The sequence below is a fragment of the Panthera tigris genome, chromosome X, assembly GCF_018350195.1.
Source record: "Panthera tigris isolate Pti1 chromosome X, P.tigris_Pti1_mat1.1, whole genome shotgun sequence".
Classification (NCBI taxonomy): domain Eukaryota; kingdom Metazoa; phylum Chordata; class Mammalia; order Carnivora; family Felidae; genus Panthera; species Panthera tigris.
The window spans coordinates 60,604,903-60,621,565 of record NC_056677.1 but is presented as its reverse complement, the minus strand read 5'-3'; positions in this window follow the sequence as shown (position 1 = coordinate 60,621,565).

Below are 16,663 nucleotides of genomic sequence, written 5' to 3'. Positions count from 1 at the left end.
AACAGAGACTTAGATGAAATGAGACAACAGAGGAAATTGTCCCAAATGAAAGAATAAGACAGTGCCGTGGCCAGAGATATAAGTGAGACAGATATAAGTAACATTTCTGATACAGGATTTAAAGAAATAATCATAAAGATACTTGCCGAACTTGAGCAAGAATGGAAGGCAAGAGTGAGACCATTAACATAAAGATAAGGAATAACATAGTAGAGAAAAAGAGTTCAAAAATGAAATCAGAAACATGCTTGATAGAATGAACAGGAGGCTAAGAAGCAGAGGAGCAAATCAATGACCTAGAAGACAAATGATGGAAAGTAATCAAGCTGAACAAAAGAGAAAAAAAGAATTATACAAAACAAGAATAGACTTAGACAACTCAATGACTCCATCAAATGTAATAAAATTTGTATTATAGGAGTCCAAGAAGGAGAGAAAAGAGGGCAGAACTTTTATTTGAGGAAATAATAGCTGAAAACTTTCCTAATCTGTGGAAAGAAAAAGAATTCCAGGTGCTAGAGGCACAGACAACTCCCATCAAAATCAGCAAAAGCAGGCCAACACCAACATATATTGTAAACAAATTTGCAAAATATAATGAGTAAGAAAAAAAATCTTAAAAGCAGCAGGACAAAAAAGTCACTTATTTATAATGAAAACACATAAGGGTAGTTGGAGATTTGTCAAGAGAAACTTGGCAGACCAAAAGGGAGTGGCATGATACATTCAAAGTGCTGAATGGGAAACATCTACAGTCAAGAATCTTCTATACATCAAGGTGGTCATTGAGAATAAAGGAGAGATAGTTTTCCAGACAAACAAACTAAAGGAGTTCATGACCACTAAACTAGCTTTGCAAGAAATATTAAAAGGGACTCTTTGAGTGGACAGGAGAAACCAAAAGTGACAGTAGAGAGGTAGGAAACACAAAAGCAGAAAAAAATGAACATTTCTGTAAAATGGAAAAATGTAGTAATAAAGAAAAAAATTTTAGAGCAGCAAGACAAAAGAAGACAGTTACATACAAAGGAACCCCATAAGGCTATCAGCAGATTTTTCAGCAGAAACCTGGTAAGCCAGAAGGGAGTATCATGATACATTCAAAATGATGAAGGAGAAAATTTTGCACCAAAAATATTCTATCTAGCAAGGCTAACATTCTGAATAGAAGGACAGATAAAGAATTTCCCAGACAAACAAAATTAAAGGAGTTCATGACCACTAATCCAGCTCTAGAGGAAATATTAAAGGTGACTCAGTGAGTGAAAAGGAAAGACCAAAAATGACAGTATGAAGGTAGGAAACACAAAAGAAGTATAAATAAATATTTCTGTAAACAATCAGTCAAGAAACTCACAAAATAAAATGATGTAAAATGTCACAACATATACCTAAAACGTGGGGAGTAAAGAATAGGTTCAAACATAAATGACCATCAACTTAATACAGACTGCTATATGTAGATGTTACATACAAAACTAACGGTAACCACAAGTCAAAAACCACTAAAAATATGCAAAGAATAAAGAGAAAGAAATCAAAATATACGACTATAGAAACCATGAAAAAGACAAAGACAAGAAAGGATAGAGAAAATCTTCATAAAAAAACATAAAACAAGCAATAAAATGGCAATAAATACACACACATAAATATATATATATATATACACACACATATATATGTATTTATATGTATATATATACACACATACATGTATATGTGTATATATACACACACACATGTGTATATATGTATATATATAATTACTTTGAATGTAAATGCCCTAAATGCTTAAATCAAAAGACATAGGATGACTGAGTGGATTAAAAACAAGACCTATCCATATGGTACCTACAAGAAATTTGTTTTAGACCCAAAGACACCTGCAGATTGAAAGTAAGGGTATGGAGAAATATTTACCATAAAAACCATGTCACAAAAAGCCAGAATAGCAAAATTTATATCAGAAAAACTAGACTTTGAAATGAATACTGTAATGAGAAACAAAAAAGGACAATATATCATAATAAAACGGACACACAACAAGATCTAACAATTGTAAATATTTACACACCCAACATGAGAGTACCCAAATACATAAAAAGATAATAACAAACATGAAAGAACTATTTTATAACAATACGATAATGGTAGGGGACTTTAACAGTCCACTTACATCAATAGACAGATCTAAATAGAACATCAACAAGGAAACAGTTGCTTTCAATGACACACTAGACCAGATGGTTTTAACAGATATATTCAGAACATTCCATCTCTAAAAGAGCAGAATACACATTCTTTTCAATGCACATGGAGCAGTCTCCAGAATAGATCACATATAAGGCCACAAAACCAGCCTCAACAAACTCAAAAATATTGAAGTTATATCATACATCTTTTCTGACCACAATGCTATCAAACTAGAAGTGAACCACAAGAAAAAAATCTGGAAAGAACACAAATACGTGGAGGCTAAATAACATGCTACTAAACAGTGAATGGGTCAACCAAGAAATTAAAGAAGAATTGAAAAAGTACATGAGGGAACAAATAAAAATTCAAACACAATGGTCCAAAACCTTTGGGATACAAAAAAAGTGGTTCTAAGAGGGAAGCTTATACCGATACAGACCTGTCTCAAGAGTAAGAAAAATCTCAGGTACACAGCCTAACCTTACAGCTAAAGGAAATAGAAAAAGAACAACAAACAAAACCTAAAAGCAGAAGGAAGGAGATAATAAAGATAAGAGCAGAAATAAATGATATAGAAACTGAAAAACACAATAGAACAGATTAATAAAGCCAGGTTGTCGTTCTTTGAAAAAAATCAATAAAATTGATAAACATATCCAGACTTATCAAGAAAAAAGAGAAAGGACTCCAATAAATAAAAGTACAAATGAGAGAGGAGGAATAACAACCAGCACCACAGAAATACAATTATGAGAATATTATGAGAAACTGTATGTCAACAAATTGGACAATATAGAAGAAATGTACAAATTCTCAGAAACATATAAATGACTAAATTGAAATAAAAAGAAATAGCAAATTTGAATAGACCAATAACCAGCAATGAAATTGAATCAGTAATAAAAAATCTCCCCCTTCCCCGCAAAAGTCTAGGGCCAAATGGCTTCACAGGTGAATTGTACCAAACATTTAAGGAAGAGTTAATACCCATTATTCTCAAACTGTTCCAAAAAATGGAAAACTTCCAAATTCATTCTATGAAGTCAGAATTATTTGGATACCAAAACTGGATAAAGATACCACTAAAATAGAGAACTACAGGCCAATATGCTTGATGAACAGAGATGCAAAACTGCTCAAGAAAATACTAGCAAGTTGAATTGAACAATACATTAAAAAATCATTCACCATGATCAAGTGGGATTTAATCTGGGTTTCAAGGGTGTTTCAATATTCATTAATCAATGTGATACACCACATCAATAAAAGAAAGGATAAGAACCATATGACTATTTCAATAGATGCCAAAAAAGTATTTGACAAAGTACAACATGCATTCATGATGAAAATCCTCAACAAAATGGAAGGAACACACCTCAACATAAGAAAGGCTACATATGAAAAACCCACAGCTAACATCATCCTCATTGGGGAAAACGTGAGAGATTTTCCCCTAAGGTCAGGAACAAGGCAATGATGTCCACTCTTACACCACTTCTATTCAACATAGTACTGGAAGTCCTAGTCACAACAATCAGACAGCAAAAAGAAATAAAAGTCATCCAAATCAGTAGTGAAGAAGCAAAACTTTCACTATTTGCAGATGACATGTTACTATATATAGAAAATCCAAAGGACTACACATAAAACTGCTAATACATGAATTCAGTAAAGTCATAGGATACAAAATCAAATAACAGAAATCTGTTGCACTTCTATACACTAATAATGAAGCAGCAGAAAGAGAAAATAAAAAAATCAATGCCATTTACAATTGCACCAAAACCCGTAAGATACCTAGGAATAAATCTAGCCAAAGAGGTAAAAGATATGTATTCTGCGAATTATAAAACAGTGATGAAAGAAATTGAAGATGACACAGAGAAATGGAAACACATTACATGCTGATGAATTGGAAGAAAAAATATTGTTAAAATGTCTATGCAGTCCAAGTAATCTTCACATTTAGTGCAATCCCCAACAAACTACCAACAGTATTTTTCACGGAGCTAGAGTAAGCAATTCTGAAATTTGTATGGAACCGCTGAGGACTCCCAATAGCCAAAGCAACCTGGAAAAAGAAAAGCAGAGCTGGAGGCATCACAATTCTGGACTTCAACTTATATTACAAAGCTGTAGTGATGAAAGCAGTATGGTACTGGCACAAAAATAGACACATAAGTTAATAGAACAGAATAGAAAACCCAGAAATGAATCCACAACTATATGGTCAATTAATCTTTGACAAAGCAGGGAAGAATATCCAATGGGAAAAGGACAGTCTCTTGAACAAACGGTGTTGAGAAAACTGGACAGCCACATGCAAAAGAAAGAAACTGGACCACTTTGTTACACCATACATGAAAATAAATTCAAAATGGATTAAAGACCTAAGTGTGAGACCTCACACAGTAAAAATCCTAGAAGAGAACACTAGGAGTAACCTATTTGACCTCAGCTGTAGCAACTTTTTTATATAAAGGTCCCCTGAGGCAAATGAAACAAAAGCAAAAATGAACTGTTGGGACTACATCAAAATAAAAAGCTTCCGCGCTGGGAAGGAAACAACAAAAGTGAAAGGCAACCTACAGAATGGAAAAAGGTATGTCATATCCACTTAAGGGTTAGTATCCAAAATATATAAAGATCTTATATAACTCAACATCCAAAAAGCAAATAACCCAATAAAAAGTGGGTAGAAGGCATAAACTGAAATTTCTTCAAAGAAGACATCCAGATGGCCAACAGTCACATGAAAGATGCTCATCATTACTTATCATCAGGGAAATGAAAATCAAAACTTCAATGAGATATCATTTCACACCTGTCAGAATGGCTAAAATAAAAAACACAAGAAACAACAGGTGTTGTTGAAGATGTGGAAAATGGGAACCCTCTTGCACTGTTGTTGGGAAAGCAAACTGGTGCAGCCTCTGTGGAAAAGAGTATGGAGCTACCTCAAAAAGTGAAAAATATAACTATCCTGCAATCCAGTAATCGGGTTACTGGGTATTTACCCAAAGAATACAGTAAGACTAATTCAAAGGGATACATACACCCCTATGTTTATAGCAGCATTATTTACAATAGCCAAATTATGGAACAAGCCCAGCTGTCCATGGACAGATGAATGGATAAAGAAGATGTTGTATATATGTACAATGTAATTATATATATATATATATATATATATATATATATATATTTATATATACACAAAAAAAGTAATATTATTCAGTCATAAAAAGAATGAAATCTGGCCATGTTCAATGACATGGATGGGGTTAGAGAGTATAATTCTAAGCAAAGTAAGTTAGGGAAAGACAAATACCATATGATTTAACTCATATGTGGAATTTAAGAAACAAATGAGCAAATATATTCTCCCATTCTGTTGGTTGCTTTTAGTTTTGATGATTGTTTACTTCGCTGAAAGGGTTAGTATCCAAAATCTATAGAGAACTTATCAAACTCAACACCCAAAAAACAAATAATCCAGTGAAGAAATGGGCAAAAGACATGAATAGACACTTCTCCAAAGAAGACATCCAGATGGCCAACCAACACATGAAAAAATGCACATCACTCATAATCAGGGAAATACAAATCAAAACCACAATGAGATATCACCTCACACCTGTCATAATGGCTAACATTAACAACTCAGGCAACAACAGATGTTGGCGAGGATGCGGAGAAAGAGGATCTCTTTTGCGTTGGTGGTGGGAACGCAAGCTGGTGAAGCCACTCTGGAAATCCACTCTTGGGCTCAGGTCTGGAAAACAGTATGGAGATTCCTCAAAAAACTAAAAATAGAACTACCCTATGACCCAGCAATTGCACTACTAGGTATTTATCCAAGGGATACAGGTGTGCTGTTTCGAAGGGACACATGCACTCCCATGTTTATAGCAGCACTATCAAAATTAGCCACAGTATGGGAAGAGCCCAAATGTCCATCGATGGATGAATGGATAAAGAAGATGTGTTATATATATACAATGGAGTATCACTGGGCAATCAAAAAGAATGAAATCTTGCCATTTGCAACTACGAAGATGGAACTGGAGGGTATTATGCTAAGTGAAATTAGTCAGATAAAGACAAATATCATATGACTTCACTCCTATGAGGACTTTAAGAGACAAAACAGATGAACATAAGGGAAGGGAAACAAAAATAATATAAAAACAGGGACGGGGACAAAACATAAGAGACTCTGAAATATTGAGAACTGAGGGTTACTGGGAGGGCGGATGGGCTAAATGGGTAAGGGGCATTAAGGAATCTACTCCTGAAATCATTGTTGCACTATATGCTAACTAATTTGGGTGTAAATTTAAAAAAATAAAATTAATTAAAAAAATAAACAAATGAAACTTCATAAGCTTTTTACGTGCAATGAGAAACAATGAAATATGGCCCTTTGCAGCAACGTGGATGGAACTGGAGAGTGTGATGCTAAGTGAAATAAGCCATACAGAGAAAGACAGATACCATATGTTTTCACTCTTATGTGGATCCTGAGAAACTTAACAGAAGTCTATGGGGGAGGGGAAGAAAAAAAAAGAGGTTAGAGAGGGAGAGAGCCAAAGCATAAGAGACTCTTAAAAACTGAGAACAAACTGAGGGTTGATGGGGGGTGGGAGGGAAGGGAGGGTGGGTGATAGGTATTGAGGAGAGCACCTTTTGGGATGAGCACTGGGTGTTGTATGGAAACCAATTTGACAATAAATTTCATATTAAAAAAATAAATGAGCAAAGCAGAAAAAGAGAGAGGCAAACCAAGAAACAGACTATAAACTATAGAGAACAAACTGATGCTTGTCAGAGGGGAGGAGGGTAAGGGGATGGGTTAAGGGGAGGAGAGTCGGGATGGATGACATTGGCGATGGGGATTAAGGACTACACATGTTGTGATGAGTACTGGGTGATGTATGGAATCGTTGAATCAGTATACTATACAACTGAAACTAATATAGCACTATATGTTAACTCTAGTGGAATTAAAACGTAAAAATTAAAAATAATGAAATAAAATCACTTATGTCTTAAAAATTAAATAAAAGTTACAGTAGCCAGGATTTGGAAGAAGCCAAGTGTCCATCAATAGATGAATAGATAAGGAGATGTTATATACATCCATAATATATATGCTATACAAAAAGAATGAGATCATGCCATTTGCAACAAAATGCATAGACCTAGAAGTGAAATAAGTTAGGCTGAGAAAGACAAATACCATGTGATTTCACTCACATGTGGAATTTTTAAAAACAAATAACAGACAAAAAGCAGAATCAGATCTACAAATATGGAAAGCAAACTGATGGTTGCCAGAGGGGAGGGGAATGGAGGGATGAACAAAATGAATGAAGGGTAGTGGAAGATCCTGAAGGCTTCCAGTTATGGAATGAATAACTCACAGGAATGAAAAGCACAGCATAGGGAATATAGTCAATGATATTGTAGTAGTGTTATATGGTGACAGATTGTAGTCACACTTGTAAGCATAGCATTACATATAGAGAAGTTGAATCACTACGTTGCACACCTGAAATTAATGTAACATCGTGTGTCAACTATATTGAAATAAAAACAAACAAACAAACAAACAAATAATAAAAATTCCTAGTCTTTTATGTAAAGACCAAATCAAAGTTTCATGGAGTAGTTAAAAAGCAATTAAGATATTTTTTAATCGAGTTGTGCCTGGGTGGCTCAGTTGGTTAAGTGTCCAACTTAGGCTCAGGTCATGATCCCATGGTTCATAGGTTTGAGCCCCACGTTGGGCTCTGTGCTGAAAGCTTAGAGCCTGGAGCTGCTTTGGTTTGTGTCTCCTTCTCTCCCTGCCCCTCCCCCACTCGTGCTCTGTTTCTCTCTCTCTCTCTGAAAAATAAACATGAAAATGATATTTGTAATTGAAAAACTCTACGTAGTGCAAAATTCAAGCAGCTCTAGATGTTCATTTGTAGGCTGCACTCTAATAATAACAACCATTATTGATCACTTATTATTTGAAGAATGTTATCTCACTAATACTTATTAGAATGTATTTTGTATCTGGTAAAACTGAACTTCAGGTAGTTCAAGATGCTTGCCCATGGTCACCAGGGATCTAAAATCCCAAAACCAAAACTGACTGATACTAGTCAGTGACCTTGACTGCTTATGTTATATTCCTCTCAAATCCTTGCTAGAGATTTTCTACATGTGAGGGAAAGCCACAATGTGGGAAAATTGGTCCTAAAAGAAATAATGAGATAAAGAATGATCTTTAAAGAAAAATGTATCCTGATTGTATCAAAAGAGATTATAACTTTAAATTATAAGCAGTTAAAAAATTATTGATTAAATAGAGACCAATTGTTTGTTACTTTATTTTCTTTTTTTAATATGAAATTTATTGTCAAATTTGTTTCCATACAACACCCAGTGCTCATCCCAACAGGTGCCCTCCTCAATACCCATCACTCACCCTCCCCTCCCTCCCACCCCTCATCAACCCTCAGTTTATTCTCAGTTTTTAAGAGTCTCTTATGGTTTGGCTCCCTCCCTCTCTTTTTTTTTTTCCTTCCCCTCCCCCATGATCTTCTGTTCAGTTTTTCACAACGGAACGGGAAAAGTTGTTTGTTATTTTAAAAGGACACTTACTAAAGGTAATTACTTACTGATTTTATGCTTATTTTTCCAATGCAGGGTACTATTTGTACTTTTTGATTTGTATTGAGAATTGTTAATACTTTTCCAGAAAATGAACTCACACCCCCTCCCCTTAACTGTCATTTTAAAAGAGTTCTTGCATTCTTTTTTTAAATGTTTATTTAATTTTGAGAGAGAGAGACACACAGAGTATGAGTTGGGGAGGGGCAGAGAGAGAGAGGGAGATGCAGAATCCGAAACAGGATCCAGGCTCTGAGATGTCAGCACAGAGCCCAATGCGGGGCTCACTAACTGTGAGATCACTGCCTGAGCCAAACCACCCAGGTGCCCCAAGAGTTCTTGCATTCTTGAGTGTGTACTTTTTAATTTATCATTTGGTCCCAATTCTTCCCATTATGGAAGGTTGCTGAAAATGTGATTTTATAGGGATTGCATTAAATCTGTAAATTTCTTTGGGTAGTATGGACATTTTAAAAATATATGTTCTTCCAATCTATGATAATAGAACACCTTTCCATTTCTTTGGGTCATCTTCAATTTCTTTCATCAATGTTTTATAGTTTTTGGAGTACAGATCTTTCACCTCCTTGATTAAGTTTATTCCCAGGTATTTTATTCTTTTTGATGCAATTATAAATGGGATTGTTTTCTTAATTTCTTTTTCTGCTACTTCATTATTAGTGTATAGAAATGCAACAGATTTCTGTATATTAATTTTTTATCCTGCAACTTTACTGAATTTATTTATCAGTTATAGTCATTTTTTTGGTGGAGTTCTTGGGGTTTTCTATATATAGTATCATGTCATTTGCAAATAGTGGAAGTTTTACTACTTTCTTACCAATTTGAATTCTCTTATTTTTTTCTTGTTTGATTGCTGTGGCTAGGGCTTCCAGTACTATGTTGAATAAAAGTGGTAAGTATGTATGTACATCCTTGTCCTTGTTCCTGATCTTAAAGGAAAAGCTCTCAGATTTTCCCCAAAAAGTATGATGTTGGCTGTGGGTTTTTCATATATGGCCTTTATAATGTTGAGGTATGCTCCCCCAGATCTATTATGTTGAAAGTTATCATGAATGAATGTTATACTTTGTCAAATGCTTTTTCTGCAACTAGTTAGATGATCATATGGTTTTTTATCCTTTCTCTTGTTGATGTGATGTATCATGTTGATAGATATGACAATATTGAATCACACTTTCATCCTTGTAATAAATCCCACTTGATCATGGTGAATGATTTTTTAAATGTATTGTTGGATTAGATATACTCATATTTTTTGAGGATTTTTACACCTATGTTCATCAGAAATACTGGCCTACAGTTTTATTTTTTGTAGTGACTTTATCTGATTTTGGTATCAGGGTAATACTGGTGGGAATGTCAATTGATGCAGCCTGGGGAAAATAGTATGGAGATTCCTCAAAAAATTAAAAGTAGAATTACCAAATAATCCAGTAATTCCACTACTGGATATTTACCCAAAGAAAACAAAATCACTAATTTGAAAAGATATGTGTTTATTGCAGCATTAGTACAGTTTCCAAGGTATAGAAGCAATCCAAGTATACATCCATAGATGAATGGATTAAAAAGGTGTACACACACACACACACACACACACACACACATGTGCGTGCTCACAATGGAATATTACTCAGCCTTAAAAAATGGAAATCTTGCCATTTGCAATAACATGTATGGAGCTAGAGTGTATAATGCTAAGTGAAATAAGTAAGTCAGAGAAAGACAAATACCATCTGATTTCACTCATATGTGGAATTAAAGAAACAAAACAAATTAACAAGCAAGGAAATTGAGAAACAAACAGACTCTTAAATACAGAGAACAAATTGGTGGTTGCTGGATGGGAGGTTGGGGGGATGGGTGAAATAGATAAAGGCAATTAAGAGTACATTTATATTGATGAGTACTGAGAAAGGAATAGAATTGTTGGATCACTGTATTGTACACCTGAAACTTATGTAACACTATGTTAATTGCACCTCAATTAAAAAAAAGAAAAGAAAATGTAATTTGATTCACAAATGTGCTTTGTGGTAAGGAAGATTTTATTTAAAGTAAATATATTTAAATCAAAGGTAAGGAAGACTTGATTTTATAGAACCATGAAATATTGGTATTGGAAGGGAAACTAGAGGTCACTGAGAACAACTCTGTATCTGACTCATGAATCAAATTATTAACTACAACATCTCTGACATTTTTCTTGGAAAAGTATTTTCTTACTGTTTGCTGTAGCCTTAATGCAGGTTCTTAAACTCAGCAGTAGATGCAGGTTTAATTTTAGAAGTTACATTCTAACACACTTTAGAGCAATGTATCATTTTTTCACTCTTTTCAAGATTAATTCTGCATCTACATGAGGAAACTAAATAATCATTTTTTTAATTTGCCAAAACCAATTAAAATAGGTGCTTGTGGGGTCATTGGAAGGCAAATCATTTACTATTCAGCATGGATATTGTTAAGTTATTTTTGGCCAAACTATTTTTAAAAAGAATTAAGATGTTTTATTTTAACAAAAACAACCAACTCATTCTGGAATATTTTCCTTTGCTAAACCATATATGTTTATTTTAACAAAACATGAATATGAACTCTCAAATTGTTTACTTAGTGATATGTCTGTCTATTTAACTATAATTTTAAATAAAAATCAAATCCCTTTCCATCCATAAAAAATTTTATGTAAAGAACTTAGTTTTCATTCTCAACTTTCTATTTGTGCGTTTGAAAGATTAATATTCTTTTTTATATTTTTCAAAATTCTTCTCAAAAATGAAAATGTCTAATGGGAGAAAAATAATCCTTCTTTACCTGTATAAGAAGCTTTCTGGTATTAAAACCCAGATCCATCACTATGAACATCTGAATTCAGGTATTTACAAGCTTTCTATTCATTTGCCTATGTGACTTTGCTGAAAGCCTTAACAGTAAGACTGTATCATTGAAGGATTGATCATTGACAAATATTTTTTGAGTGCCTTCTTTGTACCCAGTGCTGTGCTAGAGGCTCAGGATATAAGATAATTCCAACCCAGATCCAATCCCTACCATTGAGTTCAATTGGGGAGCCAGAGATATTAAAAAAGCAATTATAATGCAATGGCTATCGCAGAGGATTGTACACAACATAGAGAACAAATTGACTACCTCTGCCTTAGGAAATCAAGGAAGTCTTCACAAAAGAACTGACTTATGAGTTCAACTGATACGTAAGTAGGAATTCTCCAAGCAGAGATAGTGGGAAGGGCATTCTAAGCACAGGGAATAAGACGTACAAAAGCATGGAAGTATGAATAAGCATGGTATACTAGGAAAAAATTTTTTAAAGGTTAATATGCCTGGAGGGTACATGTGTGGTAATTAAGTGGTAGGATATGAGATTCAAAGGATGGACTAGATGTAGTTTGCGAAGAACACTGCATGCTAAAGATGTAAGGATGTTTTCCTGTCAGCAGTGAAATGTTATTAATGGCTTTCAACAAGGAAATGATAGGATGAGTTTTGTAGTTTTCAAGAAGATCACACCAGCTGTGATATGAAAGATTAAATAGGGTGAACAAGACTTAAAGTAGTGAAAATTGTTATGTTTCTACAGTAGTCCAGAATAAGGGCTTGACCTAGAACAGTGGCAGAAGGAGGAAAAGGGAAGGGAACATACCCAATAGACATTTCTGAGGTAGAATGGATATGGATAAGGGAGAGAAAGGAGACAAGGATGACTCAGATTTCCAGGGTACAGGGTGGAATCGTAGGGATGGTAGCAAGTTCAGTTTGAAATGCCTGTAGGATAGCTATGTAGAGAGGGCATGTTCTATATTTATTTAGTTCAGAAATATATTCCAGATAATGTCATGGCCAATATTGGCTAGAAATTTATGTCAGATTCTGTCTTTTAGTTTTGGCTGGGACCAATCATTGATACTTTTCTGAGAGAGAGCGCCACATGTTCTAGTGTGAAGGTACTTTGTAAGCCTTTGCGACTTGTTGATTTGCTAAGAAAACTTTTCTAAGCTGTTTTACTATCATTTTACTATCATTTCTATTTCACATGAATCTCAGAATGCACATAGATTGGTTTTTCCAGTGCCTATTGGATAAGTACCTGTTTTCTAGCCCAGGCCTTGTGCTAGATGCTGGGGCTACCAGGATGAGTGAGATTTAGTTTCAGCCCCCTCAATTCTCAGGGCCTGATGAGAAATATATAGAAGCCTTTCTGGTATTCCCTCAAACATTAAGTCAATTCCCTGTTCTTCTGGAGTTTAGCCCAAATTTGGGAGAAGGTGGGTAAGTTTTGAAAAGAAGAGACCATTGTCTTTCTAACTTAAGGTCATATTAACATGAAATTGTCACAGAAACTTCAACTTCATCAGCCTTTGCTTTACAATTTTACCACAAGAAATGGACTATTGGTTTGTACTTACTTAGAAATGTTTGTGTCATATAGATTTTTGTCTTTATTTTGGGTGAACAGAATTTTAATTACAACGGCTAAAATACCAAGGTCATTAAAGCACTTAATTTTCACCAAATTGATTACATATGTTTTCTCACATGTGTACTTTATTTATTTTTCTTTTTGTGTGAATAATGGAAAACCTCAAAACAAAGAGGGCTTCATGAATGTGCATGCTGAAGCGTGACTTAGGTATTGTACTTGTTCTTATACAAAGTAGTATCTCTTTTTTTCCTTTCTTTATAAAAATAATATTGATTTTTGCATATTTTTATTTTTTTCTTGGAGTTTTTATTTCATCTCATTTGATGCAAAAAATGCTTTTGGCAAAACCTAATACCTTTTCATGTTAAAAAAAAAACTCAAGAAACTAGGAATAGGAGGGAACTTCCTCAATGTGGTAAAAACCATATATAAAAAATCCACAGCTAACATTATATTCAATTATGCAAGACTATAAGCTTTTCTTCTAAGATCAGAAACAAGACAAGGATGCCCATATCCACTATTTCTTTTCAACATTGTATTGGGAGTGCTAAGAAAAGCATTTAGACGAAAGAAAGAAAAAGAAAGAAAGGAAGAAAGAAAGAAAGAAAGAAGAAAGAATGAAAGAGAAAGAAAGAAGCAAGCATCAAAATTGGAAAGAAAATAGTAAAACTATTCCTATTGATAGATGACATGATCTTATATCTCAAAAACCGTCAAAAATCCACAAAAAACCCTATTGAGTTAATAAATTCAGCAAAGTTACAGGATACAAAATCAAGCACAAAATCACTAATATTTCTATACCATAGCAATGAACAATCCAAAAATGAAATTAGGAAAACAATTCCATTTATAATAGCATCAAAAATAATAAAATAATTAGGAATATATCTAAAAATAGAAGAATAAAACCTATATGCTAAAAACTACTAAAAATTGTTATAAGAAATCTTATTTTATTTTTTTAACGTTTATTTATTTTTGAGACAGAGAGAGACAGAGCATGAACAGGGGAGGGGCAGAGAGAGAGGGAGACACAGAATCTGAAACAGGCTCCAGGCTCTGAGCTGTCAGCACAGAGCCCGACGCGGGGCTCAAACTCACGGACTGTGAGATCATGACCTGAGCCGAAGTCGGACGTTCAACCGACCAAGCCACCCAGGCGCCCCAGTTATAAGAAATTTTAAAAGACCTAAAAAAATAAAAAGACATCCCCTGTTTCTAGATTGAAAGACTTAATATTGCTAAAATGACAATACTCCCACATTGATCTACAAGTCCCTACAAAAATCCCAGCTGAATTACTTTTCTTTCTTTCCTTTCTTTCTTTCTCTCTCCAAATTTTAATTTAAATTCCAGTTAGTTGACACACAGTGCAATATTAATTTCAGGTGTAGAATTTAGTGATTCATCAACATTCAGTGCTCATTAGAACAAGCGCCCGCCTTAATCCCCATAAAGATAGAATGGGTTACATAAACCCATACCCCTGCCCACCTCCCTTCTGGTAACTATCAGTTCTCTATAGGGTCTGTTTCTTGGTTTGCCTTTCATTTTCCCCCATTATGTTCATTGCTTTGTTTCTTAAATTCTACATATGAGTAAAAATCATATGGTGTTTGTCTTTCTCTGACTGATTTCGCTTAGCATAATACATTCTACCTCCATCCACATCATTGCAAATGGCAAGATTCCATTCTTTTTATGGGTAATATTGCGCTCGCACACACACACACACACAAATATATATATATATATATATATATATATATATATATATATCACATCTTCTTCATTCATTAGTCGATGGACATTTGGGCTCTTTCCATAATTTGGCTATAGTTGTTCATGCTTGTATAAACATCAGTATGATTGTATCCCTTTGAAACTTTTTTTTTTGTATTCTTTGGGTAAATACCTAGTAATGCAATTCCTGGATCATAGAATAGTTCTATTTTTAACTTTTTTAAGAACTTGCATACTGTTTTCTAGAGTGGCTGCACCACTTTTCTTTTCCACCAGAAATGTAAGAGGGTTCCCCGTTCTCCGCATTCTCACTAAAATCGGTTGTTTCCTGAGTTGTTGATTTTAGCGATTCTGACTGACATAAGGTGATATCTCACTGTAGTTTTGATTTGCATTTCCCTGATGACGAGTGATGTTGAACTTCTTTTCATGTATCTGTTAGCCATCTGGATGTTATCTTTGGAAAAATGTCTATTAATGTCTTCTGCCCATTTTGTCACTGGATTATTTATTTTTGGGTGTTGAATTTTATAAGTTCTTTACATATTTTGGATATAACCCTTTATCAGATATGTCATTTGCAAATATCTTTTCTTAGTGTACAGGCTACCTTTTAGTTTTGTTAGTTGTTTCCTTCGTTGTGAAGAAGCTATTTATTTTGATGATATCCCTATGGTTTATTTTTGCTTTTGTTTCCCTTTCCTCAGGAGACAAATCTAGTAATAAGTTTCTATGGCCGATGTCAAGGAAATTACTGCCTATGTTCTTGTCCAGGATTTTGATGGTTTCCTGTCTCACAATTAGGTCTTTCATCCATTTTGAATTCATTTTTGTGTATGGTGTAAGAAAGTGGTACAGTTTTATTCTTTTGCATGTTCCTATCCAGTTTTCCCAGCACCATTTGTTGAAAAGACTTTTTTCCATTGGATATTCTTTCCTGCTTTGTCCAAAACTAATTGCGTTTATAGCTGTAGGCTCATTTTTAGGTTTTCTATTGTGCTCCATTGATCTATGTGTCTGTTTCTGTACCAGTACTTTACTGTCTTGATCACTACAGCTTTGTAATATAACTTGTGTCTGGAATTGTGATGCCTCCAGCTACATTTTTCTTCTTCAAGATTATTTTCACTATTCTTGGTCTTTTGTGGTTACATACAAATTTTAGGATTGTTTGTTCTAGCTCTGTGAAAAGTGCTGGTGGTATTTTGATAGGGATTGCATTACATGTGTAGATTGTTTTGGGGAGTATAGATATTTCAACAATATTTGTTCTTTCAACTCATGAGCATGGAATGTTTTCCCATTTCTTTGTGTTATCTTCAGTTTCTTTCATTAGTGTTTTGTAGTTTTCAGAGTATAGACCTTTAATCTCGCAGCTGAATTCCTTACAAAATTGACAAGCTGGTCATAAAACTCATATGGAAGTTCAATGGATAAAGAATAACCATAACATTCTTTAAAGAGAACAAAATTGGAGGATTCACACTTCCCAATCTAAAAACATACTGAAAAGGTATATTGATCAAGACTGTGGTGTTGGTTTAAGCACAGAAATATGTATCAGTTCAATACAATTGAGTGTCC